General features: G+C 34.3%; 1 long non-coding RNA gene across 2 annotated transcripts in view; it reads right to left on the bottom strand.

Moving 5' to 3' along the window:
* Nucleotides 1-531: 531 nt before the first annotated feature.
* Nucleotides 532-20,647, bottom strand: part of LOC110448751 — a 28,271-nt gene continuing 8,155 nt past the window's right edge. For both annotated transcript variants that reach the window (XR_002462769.1, XR_002462768.1), the window contains exons 2-7: nt 15,005-15,104; nt 13,633-13,698; nt 11,219-11,266; nt 9,822-9,893; nt 1,743-5,472; nt 532-630 (exon numbers count right to left, since the gene is read on the bottom strand). This is a non-coding gene — a long non-coding RNA (uncharacterized LOC110448751). The remainder of the gene's footprint in view (nt 631-1,742; nt 5,473-9,821; nt 9,894-11,218; nt 11,267-13,632; nt 13,699-15,004; nt 15,105-20,647) is intronic.

The following is a 20,647-nucleotide window of genomic DNA, read 5'->3' as shown; positions in this document are numbered from 1 at the left end:
TACTATATTTATATTAGCTATGATGATAAGATGCCAGCTACTATAGTGTGTTAACTGTGATGATTAGAGGCCAGCTACTGTATTGTTTTAGCTATGATGATTAGAGGCCAGCTACTATATTTATATTAGCTATGATGATTAGAGACCAGCTACGGTATTGTGTTTTTTTCTATGATGATACATATATGTGAGAGTCAGCTACTATATTTATATTAACCATGATGATAAGAAGCCAGCTACTATTATGTGTTAGCTATGATGATAAGAGGCCAGCTACTGTATTGTGTTAGCTATGATGATAAGATGCCAGCTGCTAAATTGTGTTAGATATGATAATAAGAAGCCAGCTACTATTNTTTGTTAGCTATGATGATAAGAGGCCAGCTACTGTATTGTGTTAAGCTATGATGATACATTAATGTGAGAGAGCAGTTACTATATTTATATTAGCTATGATGATAAGAGGCCAGCTAATATAGTGTGTTAATTATGATGATTTNAACTTCAAACAGATTCAGTTATTTGTTAATCGATGTCTCACCTTCCACGTAATTATCATCGACTTACGCTCCGAAGTACCACCACTCCGCACCAGGATCTTACCTGGAGAGGACACGGTATTGTATTTACCTAAAAACAATGAAGAGTTTAATAGAATTCTGGTTGATAGCATCGGGCAAGCATAAGCAAGGCATCTTGTTGACGTTAACAGATCAACAACTAAAGTTTCTGATGGAATAATTCATAACGTTTTAACAGATAACATTTCAATTTCTGACGAGGATAAAAAGAAGAGCTAAACATAAAGTGGTCATACGTGGGGTATTGACAGAAGGGATAAATAGACGTTAGAGAATACGGAGACTTCTTTCAGTGAGAAAAATATTACCCGTATTCTTTAGAAATAACTTGACATGGCTAGATCAATTATATTGATATCAAAGTCAAAATATGACGACATTATCAAAAGAGAAAAAACCCACGAGAAATTAGACGAATCGATCATCCCACCGGGTACCGATATTAACTCTTAATAAGTCGGAGGATGATGTCACGCCATCTGATATAATGAAAGTCGATAAGTTCAGTGTAGAATCAACCAATCGGGCGGATCGACCCGCCCCCCTCAGACGGAGCATGCGTAGAAAAGCAAAGAGTCAGCGAGGTGGAAAACTTTTTGTAAATACCACGCCTATTCAATTTGAGAACAAAGTGAAAGAAACCAAGCGAAATGGTTGTCATTCACGATATAAAACCTTTACATTTGAACGAAAGTGGACATATGAGGGAGGAAACACTTAAACGAGAAACATAGCAGCACGATATTTTGATGATTTACCTAATTCAATGTCTAAACGAGAAGAAAATGCCATAGAAACTCGAGAAAGTTGAAAAGGACATTGGATGCGGTGGATTTATCTCCGACTAAAAAAGTCAGATATGAAAATAAAGGTGAACAAAATAAGGCACTTAAAGACAGTAATAGACAGAAAGTTTTCACTTGTGATGTGTTTGAGAAGTTATTTCATACGAAAAACAAACTGAAGCACTACATGAAAACTCCTTACCAACAGTTAAGGTGTAATGTACGTGGGAATGTGTTTGACGATGCAAGTAACCTGAGAAGGCACGTGAATAACGTACATAAAAAGTGAAATCACAAATGGCACGTATGCAATAAGACGTTCGGAAGGAAAAATGCCATGAGAGCACACGTGAAAGAGCTATTCGATCATCCCTACCTGAACCCTTCAGGACACCACCACCAATGCGAGATCAGTCGCCGCTGCCGGAACCTTCAGGTGTTCAGTCGCCGCTGCCGGGTCTTCCGGTGTTCAGTCGTCGCTGCAAGGACCTTCCGGTGTTCAGTCACCGCTGCCGGGACCTTCCGGTGTTCAGTCGCCGCTGCCGGGACCCTCCGGTGTGCAGTCGCCGCTGCCGGGACCTTCCGGTGTTCAGTCGCCAGTGTTGGGATCATCTGTGCAAGAAGGACATACTTTTTCGGACGAAGTGAGTTTGGGAGGGAATGCTAATTTCAGAAACATTTTTCCAAATTTCGAGGACAATACTGACATACTGACATGTTTTACTAATTCGAAAACGGAAGTGATGGAAAATGTACAAAATATGTGTGAGAGTTTGAATGGGATCAAATGGTATTTAAACATTCGTACATCATCTGAAAAGGAAGATCGAGAAAGTAAACTAGTGCAGACCACACCACATTTCTTTCTAAAACATACATATTGATGCCAAATGAATCGGGTCTATGACATGATATCAATGACGCTTATCAGAAAATGTTTGCCTCACTGGAGGAATTCGTTCGACAAGGGTCTGCATGGGTACTCAAGAAAATCATCTAGCTGGAAATACACGTTACTCACCTCTGCATGGTTCCTCTTACATACCGACTCCATCGACTTTTCGTACACACTATTTGATCAATATCCTCAATCGTGACGAAAAGTGCTTCTTATGGTCGTTTTGGACGTCTCTCCATCCGGTCAATACCCTACCCGAACGCGTTTTTCTTCTCGTACGAATGCGAATTATATATGACAGGTATCAAGTATCTTGCTCCATCTCTCAAATCAACAAATTTGAAAGACAGAACGATATAGCAGTAAACGTGTTTGGTGTCGAGGATAAAACCGTTTACCCCATGTACGTTTAGTCTGGGTGACATTAGATTCATAGATTCGTTTCAGTTTATGTCTCAGAGCCTAGAGACTCTGACTGAAAATCTTGCCAAAGAGGGTTTGGTGAAATTTAATAACTTCTCCAGAGAATTTTCTGAATCAGAAGCCAAATTGCTTCTCAGAAAAGGTGTATATCCCTACGAGTACGTGGACAACCCCGATCGGTATTTCGAACAAAATCTCCCTCCAAAAGAGAAATTATATAGTTCGTTGAGTCGATCACACGTGTCAGATGCCGTTTACACACATGCGAAGAACGTATGGAAGAAACTGAACATTTTAGACCTCGGTCAGTATCACGATCTCTATCTCAAGACGGACGTGCTACTATTGGCCAGTGTCTTCGAGAACTTCAGAAACATGTGCCTGGAGTATTACGGGTTAGATGCAGCTCACTTCTATACCAGTTCAGGTCTGGCTCGGAGTGCAGCCTGAAAATGACGGTAGTGAGGTTAGAACTCAACAGAGATCCAGACATGTATCTTTTTCTTCGAAAACGGGGTACGAAGTTGTGTTTCATGTAGTATGATCTCTAACAAATACGCTCAATCTAACAATCCTTACATTCCAGAAACGTACGACCTCTCCCAACCACACTCATACATCATGCATACGGATTGGAATAACTTGTACGGGAAGGCCATGTCGAAATCGTTACCCGTGGGAGGGTTTCAATGGGTTGAAAACCCACAAACATTTGACATAACCAAAGTCACCAAAGACGAAGACTTGGGGAACGTACTAGAAGTAGATCTGGAATACCCAGACAAACTCCATGACAGTCATTCCGATTACCCCCTCGCTCTGGAACGAACAAAAATCTCCGACAAAGAATTGTTGTAGTAGTGTCATTATTTGTCATTATTGCTTTTAATATATTTGGAATTATGCTGTATAATTAGATAAAGTGTAAACTGTAATTTCTATATAATATATAGATTGAATGTCAGTTTGTAAAATACGTATTCCACTATTGTAACTTATGTAACTGACTACGGCCAGGTATTGTTTGACATGTTTTAGCTTATGTGATTGTATGAATGTACAATATGTATAGTAATATATTGTATTTCATGTTACAGGGTTTTTACAAGTAATAAACAAAACTAAAAGAAAAAAGAAAAAAAAACAGGAGTTGTCATTTATCCCGGATAAAGACGACTATTACATTATCACCAACCAGTAAACAGCTATGGAAAACTTTACATCCTAACCCCGAATACACCGATGACAAATTACAAGGGTGTGTACCGCCAGAAAAACTGATTCCAACATTAGAACACAAGACGAAATACATCTGTCATTATAGAAATCTACAGTTGTACGTGGAATTGGGTCTGAAAGTCACCAAAATCCACAGAATCCTAGAATTCAAACAAAAGCTTGGTTACGCCCGTATATACTATTCAACACGACCAAAGGAGTCACATGTAAGAACGAGTTCGAGAAAGATTTCTTTAAACTCATGAATAATTCCGTGTTCGGTAAGACGATGGAGAACGTGCGATCTAGAGTCGATATCAAGCTGGCACACACGGACATAAAAATCAAAAAGTACGTGGCTAGAACATCTTTAACGAAGGCTTGGTAGCCATTCAGAACGATAAAGTGAAACAAGTATTGAACACACCCGTTTATGTAGGACAGACCATTCTAGATCTATCGAAATGTATCATGTACGAGTTTTATTACAAGTACCTAAAACCGAGATATGGAGATGGAATAAAGTTACTCATGACGGACACGGACAGTCTTTTGTATCACGTTCAATGCCGAGACGTCTATGACGACATCCGGTCGACCATCGTTGTTACGATACAAAGAACAAAAAGATACCCCGGTATTTCAAGGACGAAACAGGAAGCGAACCCATTGCACAGTATGTAGGAATACGCGCTAACATGTACTCGTCCGACTATGTCGTGCGCAAACGGATAGAAATAGATAATCTTACTGTCCTTTATAACGATATGAACAAAAATCAGGTAGCTAAAGGTATTGCAAAGACGACCGTTAGAGGCGATATAAGGCACGAAATATGTAGGTACTGTTTATTCGAAGACAAAATTAAAATGTGTAAAATGAATTCGATTAGAAGCGATAAACACAAACTGTACGTTTATGCCGTCAACAAGTCGGGTCTGTGTGCCTTCGATGAAAAGCGTTGGGTCTTACCAAATCGGTGTGATACGCTTGAGTTTGGTCATTACAGAATTTCTAAAATAGATTGGCATTTAAAAATGAAACAGAAATGCAGTTTTACAAATATTTATTTCAAATGTACCATCAGACAGATGTCGTCATGAATGATTGTAAAACTCTTCTATTTTTTTTTTTAAACCCTTATGACAAGAAAGTTTTAAGTTTAAAGACAAAATATTTAAAAAAGAAAACTAAATTAAAGTCTACAATATTTTCAATGGATCTTAAGATTGTTGTTTGTATAATGTACTTATAGATGTTTTGTATTCATTTTATTTCTCAATATGAATGTTATTAACCATTACTAAAGTTTATCAAAATAAAATCGTTTGTTCTGTATTTAAGTCAATCCCCCTACACACAAATTCCATTGGTTCATTGTACAAAAACAGCTTCTACTTTACAATAGTATCGTTGTCTCATCAACCTTCTCATATGGTAACGAACTCTACCATATTTTACTTCTACGAAGATGGCTGCAGAGGCCAAGAAGCTGGCTGTGGAGGCTGAGAAGATGGCTGAAGAGGCTGAGGAACTTGTGGTGGAGGAATTGGCAGTTGGGGGCAGACTATTGGAGGAAAAAAGGAACATTTCTCTAATATTTCAAAGATATTACATTAAAAAGATCTTGTGTTATTACTATGACAGTACTAACGTTTATAAGATGTTAGTTTCCCTACAATGTCACCTTTATATTGATCAAGTCCTGATAATCCTCCCACGATAGTGGAAGTTAGTATTTGTTTTGTTTTTTTGGTGATGTGTAGAGAAATCACCTCATGAAATTCTTTCACCGATACCCCGAGCTGTCAGTGAAGCTTAGTTGACAAGGACTATTCCGTCGTTCCATCTGGCGCCAAAGTCTAGAAAGTGTCGGTTAACTGTATTGGCGCGCTTTTTTTTAGAGAAGAACGGCCAATGAAAAACTATGTTTACGGAATGGTTGATTTGTCAATTACATTTTCAATATTTGGAAGGCGTGTTTATTATTTTTTAAGGTGTGATTTTAGTGAAATACGTTGCATAATCGTGATGAAGTCATTATTTTTTCTCTCACACACCCGAAAGTCATCAAAAAAAATGTGTATACAAAAAAATCAATAAAAAATGAGTAGATATATTTAATAATAAAACTTCATTCACACTTGGATTACATTGTTAAACATACATTCCACTATAAATAAGGACACTTTTGCCTTGTCCCTTCAAATGCATATTTAAATGAATATGTAATTATTTTCTAGAGATTATTGAAATGGATATACCTCCTATCACGATGCCAGTCCCTCCTCCAGCATCAGGTAAGTTAGAATTTTAAGTAAGTCTTCACAGTTGATAATTATGATGTTTATTCACTAGTCTTGAATATTGTTTTTAAATGTTGTATTGCATTTTACATCGTAGATGACACTCTAGTGAAGGTTGAGGGAGATGTGGAAGAGGAGGAGAAGGAGAAGGATCCATTTGAGGGTGTATAGAAAATGTTTTTTAATAAGTTGTATTGCTTTAGAATTTGTTTCATATTTCAATACCTTGTGTTAGAGTGAACATTAATTCTAATTTTTCTTTCTAAATTGTAGATTCTAGGGAGGAACTGGAAGAACCCCCACACCACCTCCCCCTACATATCATCAGGTAAGAATATATACAGTAAAATTAATTTGGATTGCTTATTTTATCTGATTAGAATATATGAATGGTTCTGTTAAGCAATTTTTTTATTTAATGTATTGAAAAGAGTTTCTAAAGAATGTTTCTATTTTTTAACTTGTAGTTAAGGTGGATGTGGAGGTGATATACAGAAGCCCCTACCAACTGCGAAGTCAGTTCCTATAATAGATATTTGGTAATATTTTGTGATATTTGTGGAGGTGGACTCCAGAAGTCCCTACCAATTGCGAAGTCCTGTACTATAATATATATTTTGCGATATTTTGTGATATTTTGTGATATTTTATTATAATGTTTTATTGTGATGATTACTGTTTAATCTTTTTATAAATCAAAATACTCAGGGTAAATTGTTTGTCTATTTTTTTAATTCAGTAATGTTTCTTAATTGTGATATTTTTTTTTTTAATTATTTTGTATAGGCATATATTATTCTTTTTATACAAATACACACTCAGGGTAAAGTGTGTCTATTTTTCAGTTCTGTTTTATAACTATATTGTGATGATTTTACTAATGTTTGATTAAAATGTTTATACAAATCATTACTTAAATATTTTTTTGATGATTTCTTGTAACATTATTTTACTGTGATAACTATATCTTTGATCATATGTACGTCATTTTGTGATGTTTTATTGTGATGATTACTGTTTAATCTTTTTATATATATAAAAATGATCAGGGTAAAGTGTGTCTATTTTTAGTTCAGTGATGTTTCTTGTGACGATTTTTTTTTATCTTATCAATAATGTTTAAGATACTATTTTAGTGTAATTATACCAATGTTTAAGATATCTATTTTCATATGATTATTCCAGTGTTTAAGATAACTGTTTCTATCATAAGTTTACATACACAAGGAAATGTTTGCCTTTTTATTTACTGTGCCAAATAGATGTTTAAATCTGAAAACTGTGTTTTTTATTATTCCAATGCAACTTTTAAGAATAGGGTCTGCTCACGCGATTCAGTGACATATACTTAAAGGACTACCAGGCCGTTAATAGTATTAGATTCGTAGTGGTCGAATAAACGTAGAATTGTTTACGTTGACTGGTGCCGGTTTTACAATCCTCCTACATCGACATCAATCCTATTGTTTTGAAATGTAGAAATGTTGCTTTTTACCAAATGGATGCCTTAGATATTTATGATGTTGTGTATGCCGGAGTGAGTAGAGCACTCAAGGGTTAGACTTATTGAAAATGGTTCACGCACTTGATTCAGTTAACAACTTTACCGTGTACTATATAAACGTTACTTGATTAATTTCTGAAGAATTCAGTCGTTATTATCTCTCCCTATTAGCATTAAACGTCAGCTTCACCCACCGACGCGTCTTGTACACCATAGAGGGAGAAAGCATTTGCCCTTTCTCTATCCTCTGCATGATAAAGTGATGCTCCCTTTCATAAACGGGAACATTTATGTCTTCTCCATGTGTTGCAACACAGAGTTTGAGCTCCTTATACAGGGCTGTATGCAGTCCTCATTTGCGAAGCAACAAGATTGCTCGCTGAAACCTTTCTAGACATTTAGGACGTGCTTCACCATCCATGTTTATCTAGAAAGTGAGTAGAATTGTGGCTGTGTATGTTACTTTAAACCTTAGTGTCCTAAGGTAAATAAATATGGATATGGAATGTTTTCACTTATCTTTTTTTTTTCATTTCATAAATAACAAATATCGATTGTGGTTAGATGTGATGGCTTCATCTGCATTTTATCACATGCTGTCATCTTAAGAACATTATTGGAAGTCGGGTCGTGCCATTGGGCTATCATTGTTTCAAGTACAACTTATCAAATACATTCATCTTGATTGAAAAGTTATTCCTACTGCTCCAAGCTGCCATTGTTTCAAGTACATTTTATCCAATACTTTCATAAAATATTCCTACTTTTCCGAGCTACCATTCGCTCGATCCTGCAATATTGGAGATACATGTATATATACGGTTTGAGTTTTCTGTGAATGGCTTACCAAATAATCTAAATGGAATGTTTTTCCTTCGGTAGGATGCCTTCTTAGTTTGATAGGGTGGGCTCAATTGTAAAACTAAATAAAAAATATATATATATACACCTAAAAAAGGGACCTACACAGGGACCGGGAATTAGAACGAACCCCTGAAAAGGGACCTATACATAAAGACCTTTGCATGGGGAACTTTTTATTACCTAACAAAGGGATCTACACACTGGATACCTTATATACAGGAACCTTTTGATTCCCCATACTCCTAATAAAGGGACCTTCACATGGGCGACCTTCACATGGGGGACCTACACACACATGGACTTGGACCTTTTAGAATAAAGGGACTAAACATAGGGTCGTTTACATAGGGACTCTTTATCACCTTACATTCCTAACAAAGGGACCTAAAAGGACCTTCTTTTATTATAAAAGGACAGGGCCCTTTTAATACATGAAGAATACAGTTACTAGTATGTTTTTGCTCTATCCAATTTTTCAATGCGTATTACAAATGTATGGTATTAAATATGTAAAGAATCTGACTTTGTTTCGGTAACAGTTAGTGTGATATCATTAAGATGATTTGCCTGTTGTTGTTTTTTTATTTCGCTTGTTTCGATATATTTTGTTTCTCTCTCAGAAAGTAAACTTCAGCATTTGTACATCTCGGAAAGTTACGAAAGTGCACCGGTCGACGAGGATGTAACAATACAATACTTCTTGTTAAAACAATTTCCATTTATAATAAATTTGACATTTTAACTGAATTTAAATATAAACAGACCAACATATCTAGCTTGATTTAAATATGTCAACGTACCTTTTAATCAAGATTATAGTGTTTTCAAACGGAATAGTATATATTATTAAAACAATTCCTCAATTTAAATCATCCATGATTACCATCGCACAGAGTTTGTCCATCGTGCGAAATGATGAGCACAAACTTAAATCGCCCAGTATTTCATCTTTCGCGCATATTGCACAAATCCCTAGAAAATTTGGTTTGATTATTTCTTCAGTAAGCGGATACACTCCGTGAGTTTCGTATTAGCTGCGACATATACAAAGTACAGGTAGGGAAAGCAGGGATACTTTTATCAAAGAGGGGAAAGTTCACAATCTTAAAATGTAGTCTTGTAGATTTCAGGTTGTGGTGGTTATATAAAATCGACGAGTTCAATAGATTTCTTGCTATTCTACGACGATATATCATCTATAAATCTGAACTAGGGAGAGAAGGTAATAAAAAGGCAGCTTACACTTTACATGTTATACTGTGGTTGTTTTGGGGGAACGCCAGATGGACCATTCGGCATTTCCGGTACGAAAATCTGTCAGAAATAATAAGTATACATTATATAAACACACGTAGAAATATTAAGTAAATATGTAAGTAAATTATGCTGTTGATATGTTTTGCAAAATGATAATAACTATTCTGTTGCATAAACATGCATTTATCCACTTAATTTGACATATATGAAATGGGATTATAATTGATTTACTTATCGATGCCATAACAGATCTTATACTTGGGGCAAAACAATTGCATCTTTAACATAATGGACACATATGGGTTGATGATATTGAAGATAAAACTGCAGAAATCCTCATAAGGTGACAGTAAAAAAGAACAAGCTTCACTAAAACTGATTTAACGTCTCCTGCTTGATCGACGACACCAGCCAAATAAATGAAATTCAAATCCAAATCATCACAAGAAATAGCTGTTGCTTATAGCGCACAAATCGTGCGTATATCAAGATGGGTATGCACAATCGTGTGATTTAGTAATCGTTTTCACTGTAGGCGTATATATCCGCACATACATGTTCGTGCGATTTAGTGCAATTGATTTTGTTAAATTTACGGATTGATACAATTCTGAATGAATATAAAAATAATGTATATGGTAGATGTGCAATTTTCGGTAAGTATGTGTTGCTCTATCCCATTTTTCAATGCGTATTACACATTTACGGTATTAAATATGTAAAGAATTGGACTTTGTTTAGGTAACAGTTAGTTTGATAACATAAGGATGATTCTCATGTTTTTTGTTTTTTTTTCGTTTGTTTCGATCTATTCTGTTTATCTCTCAGAAAATCTACTGCGGCATTTGTACATCTCGGAAAGTTACGAAAGTGCACCAGATCTAGCTTGGTTTAAATATGTCAACGTACCTCTCAATCAATATGATAATGTTTTTAAACGCAAAAAGTATCTATTGATGAAACGATTCCTTTATTTTTATCATCCATGATTGCCATCGCACACAGTTTGTCCATCATGCGCAAAGATGTGCGCAAACTTAAATCGACCAGTATTTCATCGTTCGCGCATAGTGCACAAATCCCTAGTTAACGTGATGTGTTTTTTTCCTTGAGTATGCGGTATCTAACACTAGAGATTCTTCTATTCGGATCCACTCCGTGAATTTCGAATCAGCAGCGACATATACATAGTAGAGTTAGGAAAAGGGGGGATACTTTTATCAAACAGGGGAAAGTTCACAATCTTAAAATGTTGGTTATGTTGATTTCAGGTTGTGGTAGTTATAAGAAATAAACGAGTTCAGTAGATTTCTTGTTATTCTACGCGACATAATATCTATCAATCTAAAAATGTAAGAGAAGGCAATAAAAAGGCAACTTACCACCGGTTGCGGAGTTTCAGGTTTAGGCTTTTCATCTCCCAGAAAATGCTGAAATAATAAGGATAAATTATATAAACACTCGTAGAAATATTTAAGTAAATATGTTAATCAATCATGCTGTTGATTTGTTTTGCAAAATGATAGTCACACCTCTGTTGCATAAATGTGCATTTACCTATTTAATTTTCATATATGAAATGAGATTAAAATTGATTTTCTTACCGATGCCATAACAGTTTTTATACTTGAGGCAAAATAATTACATCTTTAACATAATGTACACATATGAGTTGATGATATTGAAGACAAAATTGCAGGAATCCTGAGAAGGTGATAGTCAAGCAGGACAAGCTTCACTAAAACTGATTTAGCGCCTCCTGCTAGATCGACGACACCAGCCAAATAAATGAAATTCAAATCCAAATCATGTTGCATTACCCGAAAGAAACAATGCATTTTCTTTCCAATCACATTGAACACAAATTGATATTTTAAAATTACCGATATTCATATCGTATCAGATATGAATGTGTAACTGCACAAAGCACAAAAAATAGTTTTTGCATATAGTGCACAAATCGTGCGCATATCACTATGTGTATGCACAATCGTGTGATTTTGTAATCGTTATCCCTGTAGGCGCATATATCCGCACATGCATGTATATGCGATTTAGTGCAATTGGTTCATTAATTTTACGGATTGATAAAAATCTGATTTTTCTTAAAATATCGAACATGGTGGATATGTAATTTTCGGTAAGTATGTTATGCTGTATCCAATTTTTCAATGGGTATTACACATGTACGGTATAAAATATGTACAGAAATTGACTTTGTTTAGGTAACAGTTAGTGTGATAGCATTAGGATGATTGGCCTGTCTTTTTATTTCGTTTGTTTGGACTTATTTTGTTTCTCTCTCAGAAAGTCTGCGGCCTTTGTACATCTCGGAAAGTTACGAAAGTGCACCGGTCGACGAGGAGAAACCCACATGTAAGAAAACAATACTTCTTTTTCCAATAATTCAGTATGTGATATCTTATACAGGTTTCTTCTATTCGGATCCATATACATAGTAAAGGTAGAGAAAGCAGGGATACTTTTATCAAAAAGGAGAAAGTTCACGACCTTAAAATGCTTTTAGGCTAAAAATCGGTTGGCGGAACTGAGAAGTAGGTATCGGCTGTTGATATCCTTGAAACTGAATTGATAAATAGAAATGATATAAACACATCGTAGAAATATTTGAGTAGATATAAGATAATAACACTTCTGTTGCATAAACGTGCATTTATCCATTTGATTTTCTAATAATTGAGGCGAAGTAGGTATATCTCTAATATGATATACACCTATGGGTCAATAATATTGAGGACAAAAAAAACGTGTGCATATAGTACACAGTGTGTGCGTACATCACGATTGGTATGAACAATCGTGCGATTTAATATCTCCCCGTTTTGGACTTATGTCAGCATATATGTGCGATTTAGTGCAATCGGTGAATTAGTTTTACGGTTTGAAAATAATGTATATTATAGATATGTAATATCCTGTTAGTATATTTAGCTGTATATCCATTTTTCAATGCGTATTACACACGTACATTAGTAATCATGTGAAAAAATGGCCATGTTAAGCACAACTGGAACTTACATGTTTGTTTATTTCGTCTGTGTCGATCTACCTAATCTCTCTCTTTTAGAAATCTGTGGCATTTGTACAACTAAGACTGTAACGTAAATGCCTGTGTCGACCGCCCCCCCCTCCCCCCTTTTGTTTACATGTATATCTTTACATGTAAGGGACCGTACCGATGTGACTATTTACTAATTACAAATTGTTTTCAAATATGTCCTTTATGAATTAACATGACATTTTTATCTGAATAATATTCCGGTACAGCACTAGATCTAGCTCAGATATGTTACCGTACCTTCAGATCAAGATTATGGTGTTTTATATCATAATCGAATAAATTGTGTAAGCCATTCCTCTATTTGTATCATCCATGACTGCCATCGCATACCGTTCGTTCATCGTGCGCAAAGATGTGCGCAAAAATTAATCGCCCGATATTTCGTCTTTTGCACATGGTGTTCAAATCCTTAGAAAACCTGGTTTGTGATTTTGTTCTTCAGTATACGATATCTTACACGGGATTCGTCTATTCGGAACCACTCCGTGAGTATAGAATCAGCTGCTTACTATACATAGTGCAGGTGGGAAAACAGGGATACTTTCATCAAAAAGGGAAAATATCACGTTCTCCAAATGTAGATTTCAGATTGTGGTGGTTATATACAATGGACGAGTTAAATAGAGTTCTTGTTATTCTATGACATATTTCTATCTAAATATCTATAAATCTACAATTTGAAGAGAAACCAATCAAAAGGTAACTGATACTTACATAGAGACGCAGTGGTTGATATTGATATTTTCCATCAGACGATATGGTGCATTGATGTGACTGATTCTGACAGAAATGATAAATATAAATCATATTAACACATCGTAGATACATTTGAGTAGATACCCTACTTAATTATGCCGTTGATATGTTTTTCAGAATGATAATAACACTTCTGTTGCATAAACGTGCATTTATCCATTTGATTTTCTTTCCGATGTCATAAGAGTTCTAATAATTGAGGCGAAATAGGTATATCTCTAACATGCTATACACCTATGGGTCAATGGCATTGAGGACAAAAATGCGTGTGCATATAGTACGCAATGTGTGCGTACATTACGATTGGTACAAACAATCTTGCGATTTAACATCTCCTCGTTGTGGGTTTATGTCAGCAGATATGTGCGATTTAGTGCAATTGGTTAATTATTTTTACGGTTTAAAAATAATGTACATAATTTATATGTTATATACTGTTTGTATATTTAGCGGTATATCCATTTTTTAATGCGTCTTATACACGTACAGAAGTAATCATGTATAAAATGGCCTATTCTGTAAGATAACAATTAAGTGAAAAGCATGAGGATGGTTTGCCTGGCCTGTGTCGGACACAGAGAGTTGATTTGTGATATACCGTATGTTATGTTAAGCATAACTGGAACTTACATGTTCGGTTTATTTCTTTGTATCGATCTATTTAATCTCTTTCTGTTATACCATTACACCGACCCCCCCCCCCCTCTGTAAGTAAACAAGGCGGCTATGTTTACATGTATATATGTAAGGGACCGTAACGATGTGACTAATTATTAATTACAATTTATTTTCAAATATGTCCTAAATGGATTAACATGACATTTTTAACTGAATAATATTCCGATACAGCACAAGATATGTTAACGTACCTTCAAATCAAGATTATGGTGTTTTATATCGAAATCGAATATATTGTGCACGCCATTCCTCTATTCGTATCATTCATGACTGCCATCGCATACCGTTCGTTCATCATGTGTGCAGAGATGTGCGCAAAAGTTAATCGCCCGGTTATTCGGCTTTTGTACAAGGTGTGCAAATCCTTAGAAAATAGGTATATCACTAACATGATATATGGGTCAATGATATTGAGGATGAAAGCAGCCTGTGGATATATTACACAATGTGTGCGTACGAAACGGCAGCAGAGGATATGGTATGACTGGTAAATAGAAATAATTTAAACACTTGTAGAAATAATTTAATAGATATGTTAATCAATCATGCTGTTGATATGTTGTCCAAAATTATAAGAACACTTTTGCTACATAAACATGCATGTATCCATGTTATCTTACACATACTAAACGAACACATATTATTGTCTTACCGATGCCATGACGGTTCTAATGCTTTAGGCAAAAAAAGTGAATCGTCAACAAGATATACAGCTATTGGTCGCTGAGTTTGAGGACAAAACTGCAAGAAACCTGAAATAAAAAAAAGACATTAAATGAAGAAAAAGGTTCACTAAAATGGTTCAGCGGCTCCTGTTTCATCGACGACACCCGCCAAGTTAATGAAATTTCAATCCAAATAATGTTGCATTACTCGAAAGAAAAATGGCATTTGCATTCAAATCACATTGAACACTTATCAATATTGAGAAAATGTCGATATTCATAATGTACCAGATGATGATGTGCGGCAGCGCAACACACCAACAAGTGCCTGTTACTAAATTGTTTAATGCAATACTCTCTTATGCTGTCATTATTTCTTTTTGAAGCTTTGAAGTCACGAACAAGATTGTTGTCCTTCCACAAAGGAAAGGGCATCAGACAGTAATGAAAAATAAAACAATGCATCTAATGATTTCTTCACATAGGTTTATTTGTTATTATAAATTTCAACAGTTCAAATATACCTGTACATACCTTCAAAACTACAATTGAACGTTCCTAAACCAAATTAGCTTGTCGTTTTCTGAATTATTATTATACCTAATTCTAGAAAAAAAACGTACAACTTATATAATTCAAAGTAGCGATCATCTTCAGTAAACATATAAACAAAAATACTTATCACATGAAATATGTATGTATTGACACTAGTGTTACAGATTGATAGTATTTTTAATTGACAGGTGGTCTTTACAGACAGGCCGATATTAACTGGTAGTTAGGGCTATGTGCTATAGAGAGCTATATTCATTAAGACAGGTTACATTCATTCCAATCAATAGTGAGAGCACTGAGAGGTCAGCAGGGTCCTGTCATGTGTCTGACCGTCACCCCATTGGTTTATTTTAAGTAACACTGACCTTGACCTTGACATCAGAAAATTGAAAAACGCCTTGTGCACATCTTCATTTCACAGTATATCACCATGTCCAAATTCAAAAAGATAAGACTTTTTGATTCCGATTATTCCCAAGTTTTTTTTGGGAATAACAGTTACCTTGACGTTGGCCACAAAATGTTTTAAACCCTTATTGCACATCTGTATTACACAGTGTTTCACCATGTCAAATGTCAGACAGATTATAATGTCTTTCGGATTCCAATATTATATTGGGAAACGAAAGTGTGGACAGACAGACATACATAATGGTTTAATATTTTTCTTCCACATATGGAATTCAGTAAAAAATGATAAGCAAATGTATTTGTATGTTTAAAAAAAATACAAACACAATTTGTTTTAAAAGAACAGTAAAAAACTTTAAAATACCATCAGTATTCATTAAAATAAAATGTTTCGAAAAGCTTCTCAGCAAATTTGTTTTAAAATGGTATATTTCCTAGAGGCAATTCAGATGGCGGTCGATATTCTTCCGCTGAGCAAACTGTCAATTCAATAACGTCACGTATCATATCGACGCCACGTTCAATTACCCGAACCGATACAGTACTAACCATTTCTTATGTTTGTTTCTATGAAATCGTAAATAACTAGAACAACAATGTTTTTCTCTAGCTGTACTTATGTGGGATGAGAGATATGCCACAAAGATTGTTCACATGGGGAACTTATTAAAGAGTGCTTTTAAATTAAATAACCCATCATTATTTTTGTGCTCACGAACATTTTATAAACAAAAAGTTATATAAATTCGATTCGACTCCATATTTAATTATTTACTAGTGTTATAATTTAATTGAAACAACGAAAAAGCTCTATTGAAGTTGTAAAACTTCATAGTCCGTTAATGACACAATACAGATATTATAAAACTAACTGATATATTACTGAATGTCTAAAGGTTCGTGGTTTCAGAAAGCTCAATACTATGATTTAAACACGTTTGGTTATTTCCCCAATACTCCTACCGTTTCTAAAAAAATATTTGTTATTTCTCAATACTTCATAGCGAGATGACATNTACAAACTAATATAACCCAGGCCCAGCTGATTCTCTAAATAACAACTTAAGTGCATTTTATCATGATAATATTACAATATGTCATGTAAATGTTTGTTCTTTAAGAAACAAGACCGATGTTATTGAAAGCGAATTCTCAGATACTGATAAAATATGTTTAACTGAAACTAATTTAAATAAAAATATTGCTGATACTGATATCCTCCTAGATGACCACAAAGTTATATTTAGAAAAGACAGAGAAACACACAGGGGTGGAGGAGTGGTAGTTTATGTGAAAGATTATCTGTATGCTAAAAGAAGAAAAGACTTAGAAATTGATGGAATAGAAACCCTATGGCTGGAAGTTAAAATCGATGAAAAAACGTTCTTAGTTGGATGCATATATAGACCACCGAGTTCTTTAGTAGATTACTGGAATATTTTTGATAATATGTTAGAAAAAGTTATTGAGTTAAATAAGGACTTGATACTTATAGCCGATATTAATCAAGATATGCTTAACCTTACTCCAAACTCTAGACTTTCAAGAATAATGACCAAATACGATTTAAAAAATCACATATATGAGCCAACTAGGGTTACTGCAAGCTCATCTACTAGTATTGATGTCATTATGTCAAATAACTGTAATATAGTCAAAAAATGTTGAAGTAAATGTACCCTTTTGTAGTGATCACTGCCCAACTAGAGCAGAAATAACATATAAAACTTGGAAACAAAAATGTTATAAAAAAAATGTATTGTATTATAAGAATGCAGATTTTGTGAGAGCAAATGAATATCTATTATCTATTGACTGGGAGGACACATTATCTCAGTTACATGTAGAAAATATGAATGAATATCTCACACAAGAAATACATGAATGCATAGATAAATTTGTACCCCATAAAACCGTAACTGTAAGACCGAAAGACAAACCCTGGTTTAACAATGAAATCAGACTTAAAATTAGACAAAGAAATAGACAACACAAAAAAGCTAAACAAAACAATACTGAGATAGCATGGAGTACATTTAGGCATTTACGAAATGAGGTCATTACGCTAGTCAGAAAAGCAAAGGGAATATATCTTGAAAAACTCCAAAACTCGCTTTCTGATCAATCTATTCCTAAAGATAAATGGTGGAAAATTGCAAAAAAAGTCTTAAATATCAACAATAAAAGTAATGACAAATCACCATTAAAAGAAAATGGCAAGATAATAACTCATCCTGTAGAGAAAGCTGAAGTACTAAACAAATATTTTGCTACTACATTTTTATCTCAACTTCAAATAAAACAGATGATGATGTCACACCACTAACTGAATTTCCACCATTTACCTTTAGTAATACCATTATTACAGAGCAAGATATCAAAGATCAGCTCCATTTAATAAATACCAATAAATCAGCAGGTCCAGATGATATTTCCCCCTACTTTATAAAGGGAATATCTGAATCTCTAGTTAAACCCTTATTAATATTATTTAATAAATCAATAGAGTCGAGTTGCCTCCCTTACACCTGGAAATGTGCTAATGTTGTCCCTATATATAAAGGTAAAGGTCAAAAGTGTGATCCACCCCAATATTTATAAAAATGTTAGAAAAAATCATTTTTAAATACTTATACAATTATCTGTCTTTAAATGTTATAATATCAAAAAATCAATCAGGTTTCTTACCTAAAGACTCTACAGTTAATCAACGTATGTCACTGTATAATACTATAGTAAGTCAGCTGGATGAAGGAAATGAAATAAGGCTAGTTTTTTGTGACATAAGTAAGGCATTTGACAGGGTGTGGCATAGAGGATTAATACACAAATTGGAGAAATATGGAACTAAGAATAATATGTTGGGGTGGTTCAAAAATTATATCAGAGATAGAAAACAAAGAGTAATATATGATGGTTTCCATTCTACTTGGCAAATATTGAAAGCAGGGGTACCTCAGGGCTCGGTCCTAGGACCATGCTTATTTCTTTTGTATATTAATGATCTGGAAAATGAGATAGAATGTAATATAACATTATTTGCTGATGATACTTCATTATACATAATAATAGACAATAAGCATCAGCAAGCAGCAAACAGTCTGAATGAAGATCTACGCAAAATATCAAAATGGGCAAATGATTGGGGTATACTTTTCAACCCAGATAAAACTGAATCTTTAATAGTATCTAAGAAAATTACTGCAGATAACCTACATCCACACCTAGTATTTAATAATACTCGGGTAAGTAATATTACAAATCACAAACATCTAGGGGTTTACTTAAATGAACAGGGTAACTGGACACATCATATAAACTTTATTTTTGAAAAGGCATCTAAAAGAGTAAATGTTCTAAGAATGTTAAAATATAAAATCTGTAGAAAGGCACTTGAAATATTGTATACTACACTTATCAGACCTATTCTAGAGTATGCTTGTGTTATATGGGATAACTGTACAAAACAAGAAAAAGATCTCTTGGAATCTATCCAGCTTGATGTTATCAGGATAATTACTGGTCTAAGAAAAGGCACTAGCCACTGTATATTATATAAAGAAATAGGGTGGGAAAGTTTACAGAATAGGAGGGATAAACATAAACACATCTTCTTCTTTAAAATAACAAACAAAATAACCCCAAATTATCTACATGAAATTATTCAACCATATATATTAAACCCAGAAGAAAATACATACAATCTTAGGCACTCAAGAATTTTCAATGAGCCCCTTCCTAGAACCACACTATATGCTAATAGTTTTTTTCCCAGTATGATGAACATATGGAACAGTGCCAATAATAACCTTACTAATATTACAAATATTATTACTTTTAAAAGGGAAATACAAAAGGTAATTGTAGGGGACACAGAACAAAATGTATGTACACCTGTATTTAAATACTCTGGTTCACGAAAAAGTAATATATTAATGTGTCAATTAAGAAATGGTGCTAGTCAACTAAACTATGATCTGTTTAAAGATCACTTGAAAAATAGTCCAAACTGTCCTTGTAGTCATGCAATTGAAAACTCTTATCATTTCTTTTTTGAATGTCCTCTCTATACAGAAGACCGACAAACTTTTATGCAGGATCTTATATTAAATGATAAAGATTTCCATAATACAATACCTTTAAGTACTATTCTAAATGGAAACACTAGTAATAGTGATTTACTGAACAATCAATCGATGGAGTGTGTGCATAAATACATTAATGCTACAGGACGGTTTAAATAGATAAATATACAAGCTGTATGTGGTTGGTGTATTCTTTGTATTCTGTAAGATAAATTCATTATTTCTGTTGATAGTGGATAATGAATATATACATTTTCATATAATATACCAAGGTTGATTGATCACAGGGCAACAAATGTCCAGGGACTTTATGTGGTCATGACACTTGGGGTATGATGGAGTAATGTAAATCAATAGTTATAATTTATTTAATTATTGAAAAACTAATAATTTATTATGAAATACCAAAATGCCCCATATTTGTATCCTGTGAACTAGTGTACTTTGTTATCATAGTTAATGCCCAACTGCACATTAATTTCAAACAAATATAAACTGCATTAAATATACCAACAAACCCATGCCTGTAGATACAAATGTGGTGTTAGAGTGTATGAGTGAGTGATTGAGATTATTTTG

The sequence above is a fragment of the Mizuhopecten yessoensis genome, unplaced genomic scaffold (assembly GCF_002113885.1).
Source record: "Mizuhopecten yessoensis strain PY_sf001 unplaced genomic scaffold, ASM211388v2 scaffold4245, whole genome shotgun sequence".
Taxonomy (NCBI): Eukaryota; Metazoa; Mollusca; class Bivalvia; order Pectinida; family Pectinidae; genus Mizuhopecten; species Mizuhopecten yessoensis.
The sequence above is the reverse complement of the archived record's forward strand: the minus strand, read 5'-3'. Positions and strand labels throughout refer to the sequence as shown.